This window comes from Thermobia domestica, chromosome 15 (genome assembly GCF_964235325.1).
Source record: "Thermobia domestica chromosome 15, izTheDome1.hap1.1, whole genome shotgun sequence".
Lineage (NCBI taxonomy): Eukaryota > Metazoa > Arthropoda > Insecta > Zygentoma > Lepismatidae > Thermobia > Thermobia domestica.
In genome coordinates, this window is record NC_137468.1 from 16,084,930 (window position 1) to 16,102,399 (window position 17,470).

General features: G+C 33.7%; 1 protein-coding gene across 2 annotated transcripts in view; it reads left to right on the top strand.

Moving 5' to 3' along the window:
* The first annotated feature begins 16,376 nt into the window (after positions 1–16,376).
* Positions 16,377–17,470, top strand: part of Cul2 (cullin 2) — a 75,683-nt gene continuing 74,589 nt past the window's right edge. The window contains exon 1 of one of the 2 annotated variants that reach the window (XM_081741347.1): positions 16,377–16,502. The gene's annotated coding sequence lies outside the window, so the exon portion shown is untranslated. Of the gene's footprint in view, positions 16,503–16,647; positions 16,668–17,470 lie in introns of those variants that run through there. The other variant, XM_081741348.1, reaches the window with a different exon arrangement.

Below are 17,470 nucleotides of genomic sequence, written 5' to 3' on the forward strand. Positions count from 1 at the left end.
TGATCTCCAATAACAAATCGTGGGAACCTATGCTTCTTTGTCTCCCGTCACAAATACAGAACATCTGCCTCTCACAAGGGAACACTTAGGAGTTAAGAAAAATAGAAAACTGTATTTTCTGTGGCCAAGATACGCAATTAAATTTATTATTATCATTATAGGGTAAACATTGCTTCAATGCGGCCAACTTTCAAGATAGACTGGTGGTCAACTTACAGAGTAATAAGTGACGAATGTCTTATGGAAAAATGCAGATTCAAGTCGAACCAGGCCAAAATGGGCATGTGGCCAACTTAAAGAGTGGCCAAGTTAATAGGTTTTACTGTACAAAAAAAGTTTACCCAATAGCACAAAAAGTTAGGGCAATTACCCTGAATCTAACATGCAGCAGTAAATAGAAATATTTCGTGAGCAATCTATGAAATCAGAAATTCATTAACACGTAAAATGAAAAAAAAAATGGACAAATTCCAATTGATTGGACACGACATCAAAAGACTTGTTCTCAACAAGAATTTCAGCGCTGAAAATTTCGTGATTTCCATGATTTTCGTTGGCATGATTTTCTTTTTCGAAAAGCAGATTAGGAAACAAGCATAGTGAGCAATAATTTGGGCGTCTTTGTGCACAACAAAATGTAAAAGAACTGGATGATTATTTCTTGCATGCTTCAGAAAACTACTGGTCACTCTATCTTATCCTGCCGGAGAAATAAGAGAGCCCCCCTGGCTGTTGAAAATGTATACGTAATATAGCAAACCACTTATATTAAATACCAGAAATACAAGACATAATATGGCAAAGATGGATGTGCCCCCCTCGAAAATTTCCTTCGAATGCCCCTGGTTAAGAGACCAAACTCCAAAGCACAGAGCCAAATATACTCTCTGCTTACCTGTGGTCATTTTACAGGTGTTACGTTTAGACAGAGAGGAAGAAAAGAAAATGTAAGCCTTTACATTCTTTTCCAATTGTAATAAACTCTTCCCTGTTATCTGATGAGCCTATTCCTTTATAATTTGCCTGTATCAGAAGTGAAATACCGAAAATTACTAGCGAAGTGCATACTAAATCACTAACTCTATTGTAAAATCATTAAAACTAGTATGAAGTCACTAAAAGTGACATCCTTTCTCGCAAGTATCGAAAAATCATTCTCCATTGTTTGAAAAGAAATTCGATTTTGGAATATTTTTCAACGAACTTAAAAAGTTCGTTACTGAATTCTCTATGTCTGTATGTCTTTCTGTTATTTGCATTTTTTTCAATTTTGAACCCTGAATTCGATAGAGCATCAAAAACTATCACAGAAAGTGATTAAATTTTCGCGTCACTCTTACCATTTCCGAGATATTGGCCAAAAAAATGGCCGATTTGCAAAGTTTAAGGAGCCATATCTCGGGAACAGTAAGTCATAGAGATCATATTGGTGCTGATAAATACCTAAAAGGATGGTGAATATTTTAGTACCAAATAGTAAGCAGGGCCAGTCTCTAACTTGACACTGGTTTGGCCATTGGCCGTCACCAATTAATGTCGGTACCAAAATGTTTAGGTATTGATTAACACATCGTCTCTCTATGACTTACCGTTCTCGTGATATTGGCCAAAAATGGCTGATTTCCAGATATTTAAGGAGCCATATCTCGGGAACCGTAAATCATAGAGAGATAACATTTTGAGAATTTTTCCGAGAAACAGAGGGTGCAGATAAAAAGATTTACTATTACATCTAGGAATAATCAGTTATTCTTCCCGCTCCATTTCTCCACTCTTTTTAAGTTCGCTCTGGCAATGCACTTGGAGCATTCGCAACTGGTTATTAATAGACCCGGCAACATTTTTTTGTACTAAATAATTCACTAGCAAGGTCTGGTCAAAGAAGGATTTGGGTCTCAGAACTACACAGATTCTCAAGTTTACGTTAATAAAATGCATCATTTTTTTTAAGTGAAATACTTTACCGATTTTTTTTCTGTAGGCCTATATACCTTTGATCAACATACCATAGTTCCAAACAAAACAAAATTATACATGGTTTTAATGAATACTATACAGAAGAATGTTACGTATGGTGGACTTTTTTCTTGTTAACATTTACGCAAATGTGAATATTAAAATATCTAACAATGATACATTTTTTTTGTTATGTAAGTACACATATAAACAAAATCCCATGATCTTTACATGATTGATTTGTTGTATTGAAATTTGGCGTCCTTATGAGATATGGTATCTTCAGCTTTGTGAGATCCAAACCATGTGAGCTCCTACCGGGAATCAATCTCCCACGCCAAAGGGGCATATGCAAACCATATATCGGCGAGGGAGCTCATTTTCGGTGTATGGGGATAAGTGGTTCAGTAGAAGAGCGCTCACCACTGATACGAGGAGGGAGTCCTTGCTCAGGTGAGTCTGTGCCAGACAATATCGCTCCCTCCTACATTCTTATTCCACCAATTATTCCGTAATCTTTCATTTTCATAAATCATCCATCTGCTTTAGGAAGTTGGAAAGGGCTAAGTGAAGCACGTTAATTTAAATAAACGGCATATTTTCAAATGTTTATAACTTATTTTATTTGTAATTTCATTAATATTATTTTGATAATTTAATGGATATAATAAAGTTTTGAAAAACATTGTTAGATTGTTGCAACTGTAGTAACTTGAAACTAGGCCAAAAGCCACTGAGTAATGAAACTCATGTTGGTTAAGTCCTCTGCAGCTCTGAAAATAATTTCCTGATTGCCACAAAATGAATGCTCTTTTTTCTTGCCCCAGGTAAGGAATAAAAACTCTGTAAATTATTTGTTGCTACATTAAAACATTGTTATTTATCCTGCTGATATTTAGTTTTGAACAAGGGTTTTTCTTCCTCATTTCTGAACAATTAAAAACGGTTGTTAATTCATAAGCTTAGCTTTGCGTAGTTAACTTCACACATGTTCCCAATAAAGGCAGTTGGGCACTGAACTCAATGTATTGTGTGATGACTAATCGATACTAACGGAAGTGTAAAAACTATGGTTGTGTCCAAAAGATGCCAGTGTGCATTCGAAGTACGCTTACTTCCGGAACTGACGTCACCTGGTATGCGCCAACAGATCCAAGTTCACAAGTCTGCGATTGCATAGTGCTAGTGTGCGAATATGTACACACATTAGCACACTTGTGTACATAAGATGGCAGTTCCTAGTAGTAGGAACAACGATGCCCTCAAAATGACAATAAAATTTTAAAGGGCATATTTTTAATACTTTTGTTGTTGAGGTGAATATTTTTGTGAACTGACCTTATAATAATTTACTAGATAATTATGCAAATTAATGATTTTAAATGTAGACTATCAAAATTTGCAACAATAACAAACGTATTAATGTTATGTTCTCTGAATATACAAAGGAATTTAAAATAGTGTAGGGAAGCAACAACATAATTTCTTTAATAATGCTATAAAAACATTTGTGCTTAAAATATTACATCGTTTATGTAGCTTAATTGTGATATTTAGACTATCAGTAATGCAGCTATTTGCACGTAAATTATAAACTTTAATGACATATGAATTTAAATTTTAAGCTTTAGGGTAGAATAATGAATACTTAGATTATCATTACTCTATGGCTACAGCTACAGCTGGAAATGTCATTTCTTATGCAGATATGCCTAATTTTCTAGTTCTGATTCTAAATAAACAAATTCCCTTCAAAGCTACCATATTCCCTTGCACTTGGTCTGTGTAAGGGACTGTAATATGCCAATTGCCGTACATTTTGCATTTTGACAGCATACAAAAAATTAAATACAAGTTAATTTTTTTCCACACTGTTATCAAATATTCCACAAATTCCTCTTAATTAATAGAATCACATTACTGTACCTACTATGAAAATCTTATGTACAAGTAATATAGTTGTTCCTTCCGCATAGTTGAACAATGAGAGGCATCACATAACATACACACTATATGTTTTTCATAAGACCGTCTTCTAATTTTCATAAATTCTTATGATATTAGTAGTTATTCATGGTTATACTTGGATGAAGGGATTTGTTCGTAACTGAGAAAGCATTTTCACAGTAGGAAGCATGTGGGACAGACAGCGGGTGTATATAAAGAGAGATATAGGGCACCAAAAGTATAGTGAAGTGCATGCAAGGATTGGAGTGTATATAATGTGCAGGATTCCATTTTATCAGGCTAAAGATGATAATCTTACATTTTTTGTTATTTTTAACATTACATTAATTAGGGTTATAAATCTTGAGTATATGTGGCCCTTATACATTGGTATTTCATAGTAACATAATAGCATTTTTCTATAAAATTTTGGTCCTGGTGTTGTTCAACTCCACCACTACTTTCTTTATTATCCTTGTAAGCATCAACTTTTGGTGAAGATTAAAAATTTGGAGACACTAATTTGAAGATCTACGGGTAAAATCAGAAAGAAAGAGTAACACCTAAGAAGCTTAATTATTAGCGCAATATGGTAGAAATAGTGCAATCAGTATGAATGTAACTGAAACAATACGATAGAACTAGCAGTATTACAGTGTCATTGCTGTGTAAGCTTCCGTACAGGAAGCAATTTTACATAATATAAACTCTCCAAGATCTGGTACTTTATGTATTTCCCACAGTAGTTTTGCACCACATTATTGTGATTAGCGCTCCACCGGTACCTTTTGTGCTTGCAATTAATTTTCTAAGTTACTTCTAGAAACTAAAAAATTAAGTCACGTTAAGGCACACCCGTAACATTGTCATCAGCGCTCTAACCATCAGTGCTACTAAACTCACTTTTGATTAATAAATGATCCCTCGCTCAAACATGTTTGATAAAATAGAACATCGCCAATAGTTTAGTGGTTTTAATGCAGGTACGAGTTTATTATGCACATAATACAATATGTATATAGTTATTGCCTTTACGCTCCGCTCTTGTTAATCTGTTTGTGAGACATCCGAAATAACGAATATTTGCAGATACGGCAAAGCTGAAGCTGTTGACATCCAAAAGAAGCACTTAGGTCATTTTATGGTTGTCTCGTATTGTCAATCTTTGCGTTATATTTATTTTATATTAAAAAAGAAAAGCATTAGTTTACATTTTCTAGCACGCGAAATTCTTTCTTTTGTTATATAAATTATACCACGATGAGGCGCTGGTACGAAGTGCAGGACTAGCTCAGGAGAGTAATGCTCCCAGAAGTAGGAACGTAAAACACAGTTCTGATTGGTTGGCGTTATCCATTTCTTGCCACGTTGCATTCAAATAGCAGAAATCAAACGATTGTTGTTGTCGGTCTTCGTGGCCGAGTGGGCTAGCGCTATATGGTAGTAACGAACATCTCTTTTGGAGTGAGTTCAAACCCGGCCCAAGGATAGTTTTCTTTTACATTTTATAACACTTTTTAAATTAAAATAATATGAAAATAATACTCAAAAATGTGATTTACTTACTTTTGTGCAGATAAGTAGTAGTAGTAGTAGGAACGGGTTAGAAGCCCCGCAAGGCTCGTTTTGTTCCCCTTGTACTCCATGATATAAATTTTGTGACCAACTTAATACAATTGGCTAGGATAGCGCGTAAAACAGCTGGCTAGAGTAGCGCGCGAAAAAACGTACTTCCGGGAGCATTACTCTCCCGAGCGGGTTGTCGAAGTGCGGATCAATCAAAGATGTTAAAAAATAGAGGATCTGCCCATACGTATCTTCATCATATGAACTCAATGAAACCAGAAAACAACCGAACATCGTCTGAGCCGGCACGTCTGATTGGCTACTCTCGTTTCCGCCATGATTGTTGGCTCGAAACATTGTTATCATAGTGGCGCAGAGTGGGCAGAGTAGGTGTGGCGAAGCTGTGACGTATGGCTTCACGATTTTGTTGTATGGGCAGATCCTCTATTTTATAACATCCCTGGGATCAAATGTAATTTGACAGTGTGCAATTTGTATACTTCGAAGTGTGCACTTCGCACATTTGGATACGGCCTATGTTCCGGAGCCAATGCGCTGAGGGTATATAGGCGTTGTAGTAGAAAATTCTTTCTTTACTCTATATATTTGCGTTAAATTGTATTAATGTAAATATCCATGGACGAATAAACACAAATTGCTTGCAAAATCAGATGAATCTGGATGGCACAGGACAATATTAAGTTATATCACATAATGCATAAAAATCTGTAAATGTACAACTATATTCCAGCTTAATTTATAATTGAAGAAGTACTAAACGTAATGGGCCTCATGCAGAGTCGTTCTGATGCGTGGTTAGTGCTGTAATAAAGAGCTTGACTAACATATATTTCCTGCAGTAGTCAGGCTTTTAGTATGGCGCTAATCACACTTCAAAACGACTGAATAAAACGGAATAAGTTGAAACTGTTAAAACGTGAATAAAAGGACCAGATCGAGATAAGGAAGTCAAATTAGTAGACGGCGGGAGCTCATATAGTTCGGATTCCACGTTAAACTCCAACTCAACTCAACTCAAACTAGTAGAGAATAAATGTGATCAAGTTCTTGGGAGTACGATTCGGAGAGTTTGGCATGAAAATGAATGGAAAGATATTTTTCCTTCACAGGGCATAAAATATAACCCTTCTGTATTTTTATATGGTAATATACTTTTACAAATTAATATGAATATAAAATAAAAATAAAAAATAAATATATGATGTATGATACTGGTTTTATGTATGATGATCACTTTCCTTAAGACTATGGTTGCATGAATGTGTCACCAACTGGTGACCACGTACCCACCGGGCCCAGGTTGGGCAAGCTGTCAACACTCACTCACCCATCCACCAAACCAATCTTCCCCGGAAAATCGAACTCAAATTTGGCCCATAATGTGAAGATTTCCAAGCCTCCTTCATTCCCACTCCCAGCCCGGTGTCCAGATCTGCAGCTCACCAGCCGCATTCCATCGTGAGATAGGTTGCGTACCATCAAACCACCGATACAAGACATCGGCCCAAGAGTGAAACTGACGATGAGTGCTTCGGAGATCTTAATGTTGGTATTTACTAACCCAGACAAAAGAAATCTCGAACTGGATTCTGAATAGCGCAACGGAATTGAATTTTGTACACCAAATGCCTAAACTGAATTTAGTAGGTTCTAACGAAGTGAATTACTGTCAGGTCTGTTATTTCAATCCCGGTCACACTAAGTGAAATCAATTTCGTAGGTATTAATGATAAACTTTAGATTGCTATTCACTGTTTACGTACTACTTTCAAAATTTTGTATACTACATACTAACAACACACAACTGAGTTTAATTTACTACTTAATACTAAATAATGAGGTTTGTACTTGAAAAGAAAAGATTTTGTTTCGGCTCGTACATTTTATTTGTACTAATTTTCTGCGTGACAAGAAGATAAATAAACACAAGAAAATAAAAATAAAAAATGTTTTGCAATGTTTGGTAATTGGGAATGAAATTTTTAACCCATCTGAATGAGAAAGAAGAAGTACAAAATTGAATAAATTAACATTCTACTTTCTTCCCATCTTGTGAGTAATACTTTACACGCACTCAATTTCTATGGAACGTTAGGCTACTCTGTATATTATATGACATCTACAAAATTTTCACAATGAAGACAAATTTAATCACACAATAAATACCCTATACTACATATATCCATATTCATCACATTTCGCTTCTGTGTGCTGTATTTTAATGAAATTTTGTACTATTCTCTGTCGTACTAATGTTGTGCTCTCCAAGTGGGGCCAGCATAGAGGATGTATACACATTAGGTGACCTCTTTATACAAGCTTACGCCTATCCACATTTTTCCCTTCCACAACAAATCACAACGACATGGAGAAACATATACACACAAGAAAATATTCAATAAAAATATACTTAACCTAAAATCCCTAAACCTAACTATCTAACCTAACTTAACCTAACACATATTAAAATCACTTCCATGAACATTACAAATTTAGTATATAGCCTATACAGCCTTTGTTAAGGACGTATTGAAACGAATTCCGTTAAATTTTATAATTTTCTAATTAAACGTCCAAAAATTACAAGATACGTTCTCTGAAATCTGAACTTTTGTTTTCTCACGATGGGAATTCAGAATACAAAACGAATATTTCACCATTGACAAACATCTCCCATTACCAATAGCCGTATATGGCACCCTTTTCATTAATGTGAGCCGAAAATTCATGTAAACATTTGTCTCATCAGATCCAATCTGAAGTAAATCTGAGCCTAGAAACCAGTGAATTGATTTGCATTGTAATAGCGAGCAGTACGTGAAATTTTGAGGTTTACACATCTAACATATATATTTTGGGGAAATGTATGTACCCGGAAGGTACACATATTTCATGGTCGGTTATGAAAATCGTCAAAACACTGAAACTTGAGAAAAAAAAACCCATTGATCGAGCAGTGCTAGTCACATCATGAATCTATATACTAAATAACTTAGAGAAAACGACGCGGAATTTAAAACATTATGTTAAGTATCACAACACTAATAGAGACACACATCTTCAATTCAGAATAATGAAATTTTGCAGGTTAAGTTCTTCCGAAACAGGAATTTAGACTACCTCTACGACACTTAGTTTTTGAAATCTTGCAGGAAAAATAGATATTCACTTAGTGCCTACCATGACAGTCACTGCAGGGCTTCCTAAAGAAAATATACTACACCGCCATTCCTTGGAATGACTTGCTGGTGTTTTCAAAAACTAAAACTTTCTGGCCACTGCTTCTAGGCCAGACAGTTTGGATATGCGCAAAGATGGCTTACGTCAACCACTCACGTTCTGACGTGGAAGTTTGCTCTCACTGCAGAAACTCCATCGTCCATTGAGCACAGCAACTATTCATTGCATTCCTATACTGTTCAAAGATATGAAAAGCCTAAACTTATTTTGTGTTGTCACTCTTTAAATTTTCTACTTTTCACGTTTTATATCGACGAGGATAATTTTAGTCCAACTCTTAATACTGCTTCTGGTAAAAGACAAAGACAATGGGAAGAAGATTCCTAATTGGAAGATTATTATGACGTAACTATAGGATGATAGGTTTTTCTCCCGAGATCAAAGAAAGCCGAAAATCTCAACCACAACTGTGATTGCGGATGATCCAATCACAGATAATTTACTCCGAAACAAAGGGATGCATCAAGAAGCTATTATGGCTGACTGTACAAATGTGAAATTTTAAAGAAGATTTATGAAATAAAAATTTTGATTTTTTTTTTTTGATGATCCCCTAAGCCAAAAATATCCATGAAAATACACATAAAAGGATTCAAAACGACCGGATATGACATTATTTTCTAAAATAACACTAGATTTTGGCTAAATATATGAACCATATATTTTCATCTAAATACACTTAGAATCATTATTTCAATAGGGTTTACGCAAAATTTGCGATCTACATGAAAATTGGGCAAACAAATAATTATATTTCCAAAAGTTCAATAAATATAAAATTCCTACATATATACTGGTTGCTCAAAACTTCTGGGCCATGTTACATTATAACATGTATAAGGTAACAATACGAAGATATAGCTTCTTATACACAATACCGACGAAGTGGCAATGTTAATATTTCCATTTTGATGTAACATTGACAAATATGAGATAAATTCTACACGAAATATTTGATTTTTACTAAGTCTGCTAGGATTGCAATATCGAGATCTCAATTTTTAAGCATTTTATAAAACTATATTAGCTATTGCCAAAGGTGTATTGCAGACTGCTCATAATAATGGAAAATTACTTTTGATATTGAGCGACGATGAAACTGAAATTGAGTGAATATTATGATTTCATTTCATACGTTATCTATTTAATATTATTAAAATAAAACCTTCGCTTAAAGGTAGTGCGAGCATGAGGCTATCTAGTGCACTAGATCATGCCTTGAGTTATAAATGTGGGTCATGAACTAATTTATGGAATTTGCTTTATGTTAGCTTCATGCGTTCATCTGTATATGTTCTGTACGAACACATGTTTAGATGATTTGCTAAGTGTAACTTAAAATTTTCACACATGATAACACCTCCTAAGATTCAGTGCACATGGACAATCTTTTGTTACGGGAAGTGTATCTCCTGAGATATATGATGAGAGGCGCGTGAAAAATGGCGGAATGCATACAACGAATTGCAAACGTGTTGAAGATAATTGTTGTTATGATATTATAGACGCGAATATCAAGTGTTTAATAACCCTAAAAAGGATTATCAGAAATCCTAGATAACTTTAAGCATTAAGACTTTCCTGTTCTCTTCTTAAGTTATTCACGGAACTCAAGATTAGTAATATAATCACCCTCAGTGTCTAGTGCAACTCTAGAACATTCGGTGAGATCAATTTCAATTATTTCCATTATTATATAAATATTATTGCATGCTCTCTTTTATTAATTTGTTTCAATGTGTGGTGTTATAATGTTCCTTGTGTTATATTAATTTGTTGTTTAAAGTTAGTTGAAGAAAATGTTGGAAGCACAAGACAGTACTTCCTTAACAGAAATACAAAAGCTAGAAAACATTACTATGGAAACGGAACAAACAGAGGTAGCTATCACCTCAATCAGTTCAGAAAATAAAACGTCAAAAAGTATTCTGGAAAAGGAATTAATTATTAATAGAAATATGGAAAATAAGTATACAAATAGGGAAACTAACACAACCTACCTAACCAAGAATAAATATCAAGCACATCATCTCGCACCGTATGTAGTATTCCTTAAAGCACAATCAGAAGATATAGGCAAGAAACACATAATGTCCATTAGTCGTAAAATTTTTTATGCAGACATACCTGGCATTGATCACATTGATAAAATCGGTCGCAATCTGATAAAAATTAAGTTTCGCTCGGGCGATGAAGCCAACAAATTTTTGACTCACTCAATATTATCTAATAATAAATGGGAAGCCTTTATCCCAAATCACATGCTATATTCTACGGGAGTCATCTATGGTGTAGACCCAGACATAACCATGGATGAACTGTTGTCAGATATTCAATGCGATGTTCAAGTCACCTCAGCTCGCAGAATCTACCGCAAAAATGACAACAAAGAACTCCAACCAACCCCAACAGTAATATTAACATTTGATGCACAAACACTCCCAATAGATATCAAACTATACTACATGAAAAGAGATGTACATTTGTATATCCCAAGTATCAAACAATGTCTATTAGGTTGTTATAAATTTGGGCACAGGAAAAATAGCTGTCGCGCAAAAAAACCCACATGTGTCAAGTGCGGGCAAGGGCATCAACCTGAAGTTTGTAATAATCCAGTCAAATGCTTAAATTGTGGAGGCAATCATAGAGCAGATTACAACCAATGCGTTGAACGCATAAGACAAGCCAAAATCATGGAATTAATGGCTAAAGACAAAATATCGTTTAACGAAGCCAATACAATAATAAAACGACCTCCAGCTTTAGAAACTTCTACATCTCTATTCGAAACACTTGCAGATACCATAACAAATTCATCTCAGTCACCATTCCCTCCTAGAGGTAAACAATTTACTTACTCGGAGGCTATCTCAAATAAACTCATTTCACCTATTGATTCCCAGCGCGGAGAGATATTTGGTAGTCCTCCAGGGAAAAAAAGAAAAAACATAGTAGAACATAAATCATTAAAAAGTTCGAGTGACAACAACGCCAGAAAAATGGTGCAATTTAACATTGCTACTGAACTAAACATTAAAGATCAACATCCCTCGACATCTAAAACCTTTCTTCAAAATTCCTTCAGTGTGAAGAAGGATAGTTACAAAAACTCTATGGGCTCAAGAGAAGAAACTCCGGCTTCCAAAAGGAAAATACCCTTAAAATCATCTTCACAGCATTCTCTTTGGAATAATGCTATTCCCCAAGGAAAAGAGCATCCAAATAAAACCAATACCTATTATTCAACCTTAAATACTACTCAAGAAAGGGACCTAGCGGAAACTAATTTTGTAATAGATAGCATAAATGACCCTGCAAGAAAATCTCAAAGTAAAATGTGTAAATTAAGAGAAATTATCCAACGACATTTGACTAATTCTCAGCCAGACTCTAATGAAAATGAAACACAACTAAGAATCAATACAATTATGCAAGAAATACACTCAATCTTAGATTAAAAAAAAAAAAAAGTTTTCCAAAAAAAAAAAAAAAACTCAAAGAAAAATCAACTATAGCTTATATCAAGATAAACTTGAATGGTTATCAAAATTAATAGAAAACTGGTAATTTTACAATGGAACGCACAAAGTATATATGGAAAACTTTACCATTTAAAATCACTAATTAACATATACTCTCCAGATATAGTTTTGGTTCAGGAAACATGGTGCAAACCTAACATTCCTTTAAGAATTAAGGGTTTTACTTGTATCAACCACTTCAGACACGATTCACACGGAGGAATTGCTACATGTATTAAATCAAATATACCATTTAAAACTATTAACGTTCAGTTAGTCGATCATCACGAGCATATTCAATACATTGGAATTCAAATATATAACATTAAGGTGATGAATATCTATATTCCTCCCAAAACTAAAGTTAATAATTCTTTTTGGAAATCTCTATTACAAAATCAGCAAGAATTTGATTATATCTGTGGAGATTTAAATGTATCTCATATCATATGGGGAGCAAATAGAACAGATTCAGAAGGCCGCAGATTTCTTAAAATTCTCACAGAATCTTCATATACTTTCATAAACAACGGGGCTCCAACTAGAGTACAGAACAATTCCTTCAGTGCTCCAGATCTAACTCTAACAAAAAGAGATCATTACGTCGAAACAGAATGGTCTACATATTTTCACACGTGCAATAGTGACCACTATCCTATTATCTTTAAAACTCATATAATCAAACAGATTCCTGACAACTCATATAATTGCAAGGCACCGTTTAAATCCAAACTTCAGCATGTGACAAAGGAAATAAATTGGACATCATTTAGCAACTTAATACAAGAAAACATTGGAAAATTAAATAGAGAACAAGACTTGTTCAAACTAATTAAAATTGTTGCTTCCAGATTATCAGAGAGAAAAAATCAGGAGCGGAATAAAACTAAAAACCCAAATCAGAATACAAATAATAAACCAATATGGTGGACCGTAGAATGCCAAAAAAGCGTTAACAGATCCATTCTCGCCTTCAAACAATTCATAAATGTAAAATCCCCTGAAAATTTTATAAACTATCAACAAAAGAAGGCTCTAACAAAAACCATAATCAATCAAGCAAAGAGACAATACTGGCAAAATTTCTGCAATTCCTTATCAGAGCACACGTCAACATACAGAATCTGGAATTTCTGGAAGAAATTCAGAAATTATCAAATTAATAATGCTAACTCGAATACAATCAATGACCTCACGTGGATTGATACCTTTCATCATAATCTAACACCTTGCTCAGTTAACAATGACAGATTGCTACTAAGCACTTATTTATTTAATAACCCAAATCCTCAATTAGACAAAGACTTTACAATTAAAGAACTGGATATAGTTCTTAAAAATATTCATAAAATCTCAGCCCCTGGAATAGACGGCATTGGATTTAAACATTATAAAAATCTCCCTTCAGAAGGACTTCAGATATTGCTAAACTACTACAATAATATCTGGAACTCCGGTATTATACCATCAACATGGAAGAAAATTTTAGTAACCCCAATACCAAAAATTAAACAAAAAAACGACAATTCAACTAACTTTCGACCTATAGCACTTCTAAATTGTTCTATGAAAATATTTGAGAATCTTTTACTGAATCGCCTCATGTGGTTTATCGAACATTTTCAAATTCTTCCTCCTAATGTAACTGGTTTCAGGAAAAATTCTTCAACTCAAGACGCTTTGTCCCTATTGTTAACAGATGTTTACAAATCTTTCTACTTAAGGCGTTCTCTACTGGCAGTTTCGCTAGACATTAAGGGCGCATATGATAATGTCATATTAGATATTCTTATCACAAAAATGCATAAACTTAAAATACCAGGAAAAATGATAAGAATTATACACAACTCTTTAATTAATAGGAAACTGTATATTAAATGGAATAATTCATATTCTCTTCCTAGGGAAACTTCATTGGGTTTATTGCAAGGTAGTAAATTAAGTCCCATCTTATTTAACATATACATTTCAGATTTAATGAAATTGAATTTACAGCCATGTCAATTGATAAGCTTCGCAGATGATGTTTTGATAAGCATGCAAACCAATAACCTTGAAAGCAGTCTTCCTACATTAGAAAGGAACTTAGACAAAATTAACAACTGGATGAATCAGAACGGATTTGAACTCAATGAAAGGAAAACTAAATTCATCATCTTTAATAGAAAGAGGAACAATTTACAATATAAAATAAGAATGAAAAATAATTTAATTAATCCAGTGAGCGAAATGAAATATCTAGGAATGTATCTTGACAGAAAATTATCATGGAGAATACACATCCAACATTTAATGTCTGAATTTATAAAATATCAGAACCTTCTCAGTTGTCTTTCATCAAAAAAATGGGGCATCAATCCTATATTACTAGTTACAATACTTAAACAAGGTTTTATATCAAAAGTATTCTACGGCATTATATTCATGTACTACATCCAGTCACATATCGACAAACTGGAAAAGATGTTTTATGCGCTAGCAAGATTGATTTATGCTCAACCGGCATTCTGTCCAAAAAGAGGTCTTCTTTCAGAAATAGGTTGCAATCCAAGTCACATTACTATTTCGAAATACGCGCACAAATACATATTAAATGTTCTTGGAAAATCTAACACTCCAATTATAAATAAATTGCAACAAATAGATATAATACTGAAAAAAAGAAATATTCCGTATTCAAAAAACAGACCATGGTTCATTCAAGCATATCTGAATTTAAGAAAGGTCAGCCCATATATTCAGAAAGTACCCACGTTAAGCTGTTATGTCTGGAACTACCAAGTAAACACTATGCAGATCAATCCAGTAATACCGAACTATATAAAAATTTATCACGAAGATCTCAAACAATCAATTTACCAGAATATTTGGAAAAACATCATTCATACCTTTGACGAAGATTCTACATTTATATATACTGATGCTTCAAAATTTCCAAACTCAAAAGTCGGAGCAGCAATATTCATCCCCAAAGACTCCAAAATTATTAAATATAGACTTCCACAATATACTTCCATATTCGAAGGAGAAGCTTTTGCGATACGTCAAGCTCTACTTTACATAAAACGAAACAAAATACTAAAGACAGTAATATGTTCTGACTCCTTAAGTGTATTAATGTCTCTAAATTCAACTCACTGGAATAAAAAGTCTACCTGGACCATATTAAATATAAAATACCTTTATGCAAATATGTTAAAAGACAATTTTCAAATAACGTTTGTATTCAGTAAAGCTCATGTCAACTTAGACCCAAATTTAAATATTATTGACATAGCTGCTAAAAATGCATGTCAAGAAGGCCAAAATATGAATATTAAACTGGCACCAGAAAATTTCAAACACATTATATCAGAGTATGAAAAGACGGAAATTAAACAATGGAGATGTAAAAATCCTTCTCTACCTGGAAAACTTTATTGGGAAATTTATGAAGACAACACTACAAGTTTTTCAAAAAAATTATCATTATGGAATAGACGTGAAGTAATCATCTTCTATCGCATGTTATTTAACACTGCACTAACTCCAACCAAACTATTTCAAATAAAAAAAAAGGACACCTATCATTGTTGGTGTGATAAAGGTATTGGTACTTTAAATCATTTAATATTCAAATGTGAGTTATTTCAAGCACATCGAAACAATTTACTCCAACAACTGCATTTCATTTTGGGACATGGACCTCTCTCATATGAAAGTATTTTGGCATCCAGGAACTGGAAAGGAATAAAAACACTCATACAATATATAGTGAAATCAGGAATTGACATTTAAAAAAAAAAAAAAAAACAATAATAACAAATATCAACAACAATATACTGTATTACCTTCTTTTGGACATACTTTCAATTTTAATTAATTTGTACAAGGAAGTAATATGAAAAACGGAGGAAAAAAAAAGTAATAAAAAACAAATTCACAGAAAACATGTAATAACCAATCAAAGAAACAAGGAAAACAAACCTAATATAGAGAATATATTACTTCCAAGAAAAATCCACACATTGGAAAAAAAAAAAAAAAATCTTCTAATATCAACATTTGTTGCACAGCAATAAGAGGGTGCATAAGAATAAAAGGAAAACACCTTTATATGGTGAAGGAAGAAAAAAGAAAGAAGATATATGATACAACCAGTGTTTTCAAATATGGCTGTAGAGCGGAGGGCTGAGCGTGATTGATGTCGTCGCTTTTCTTTCATGCGAAGGAAATCATTTGTAAAAGCAGTTATTAAGGCTCTGAAAGGTAAATATTAGATGGTTAATTGTGTTGGAAGTAAATAAGGAGACTTCTCATGTATTACATTCACTGTATCACTGGTTCGGTTACTGAAATTACGTACGATTGGTGATGTCATGACCGAAATACGAATGATACACAAACTTAATTTTAAATAAATAAATAATAAACGTAAGTATAAATAATAATAAATACCAAAGTCCACACAGAAAATACAAATCTCAAGTTACTTGCTTCCGTAGTTGATTAATATGATGAGGGATTGGAATGCGCTATGAAAACATTCTATTAATAAAAATGAGTACCGAAGATTCTAATATATTGCGAAATTTTGAACTCACGTAGAGAACCGGTTTTTGTAGTGTAGTATGACAAAAAAATTAATTTCCTTTTCGTAATTCTTGAAGACAACTCAGTTCAACAACATGCTTCATTTAGGTACAGAATTTGTAGTCGTGTGAAAATTACCAAGGAACTTATTTATTATTTTGAAGCGCACTATAGCCTATATTCGGTCGTAGAACATTCAGTGCTGGTTGAGAATAGCCCATGTATAGAGGAAAACTAAAGTCTTGTGTTAAAACATAGTATGTCAAAGATATTTATGACTTGGTATATTCAAGAAAATACATTATAATGATAGCGGAAATACTTGTAATTCGCTGTTATGTAGCAAGTGTATACAGTAAATTCTACAACATAAATCTATCTTGATACCTTATCAAAGGAGCTGTAAGTAGCACCTGCCCCTTCGCCTTCGGCATTTTGTTTTCCTTTCATGCCTCTTCTTCAAATCTCGTGGCCAAGTGGTTAAAATGCTTACAATGTGAATGATCCTGGGTTCGATTCATATTGTGTCATTTTAATAAAACCATGAACATTGTCTTCGTTTCAAGTTGTAGTAACCGTTTCATATAGTATCGGTGTTCAGAAACAGCCAAGTTCTTCACTGTGGCATACGACAGTTTGTCCTT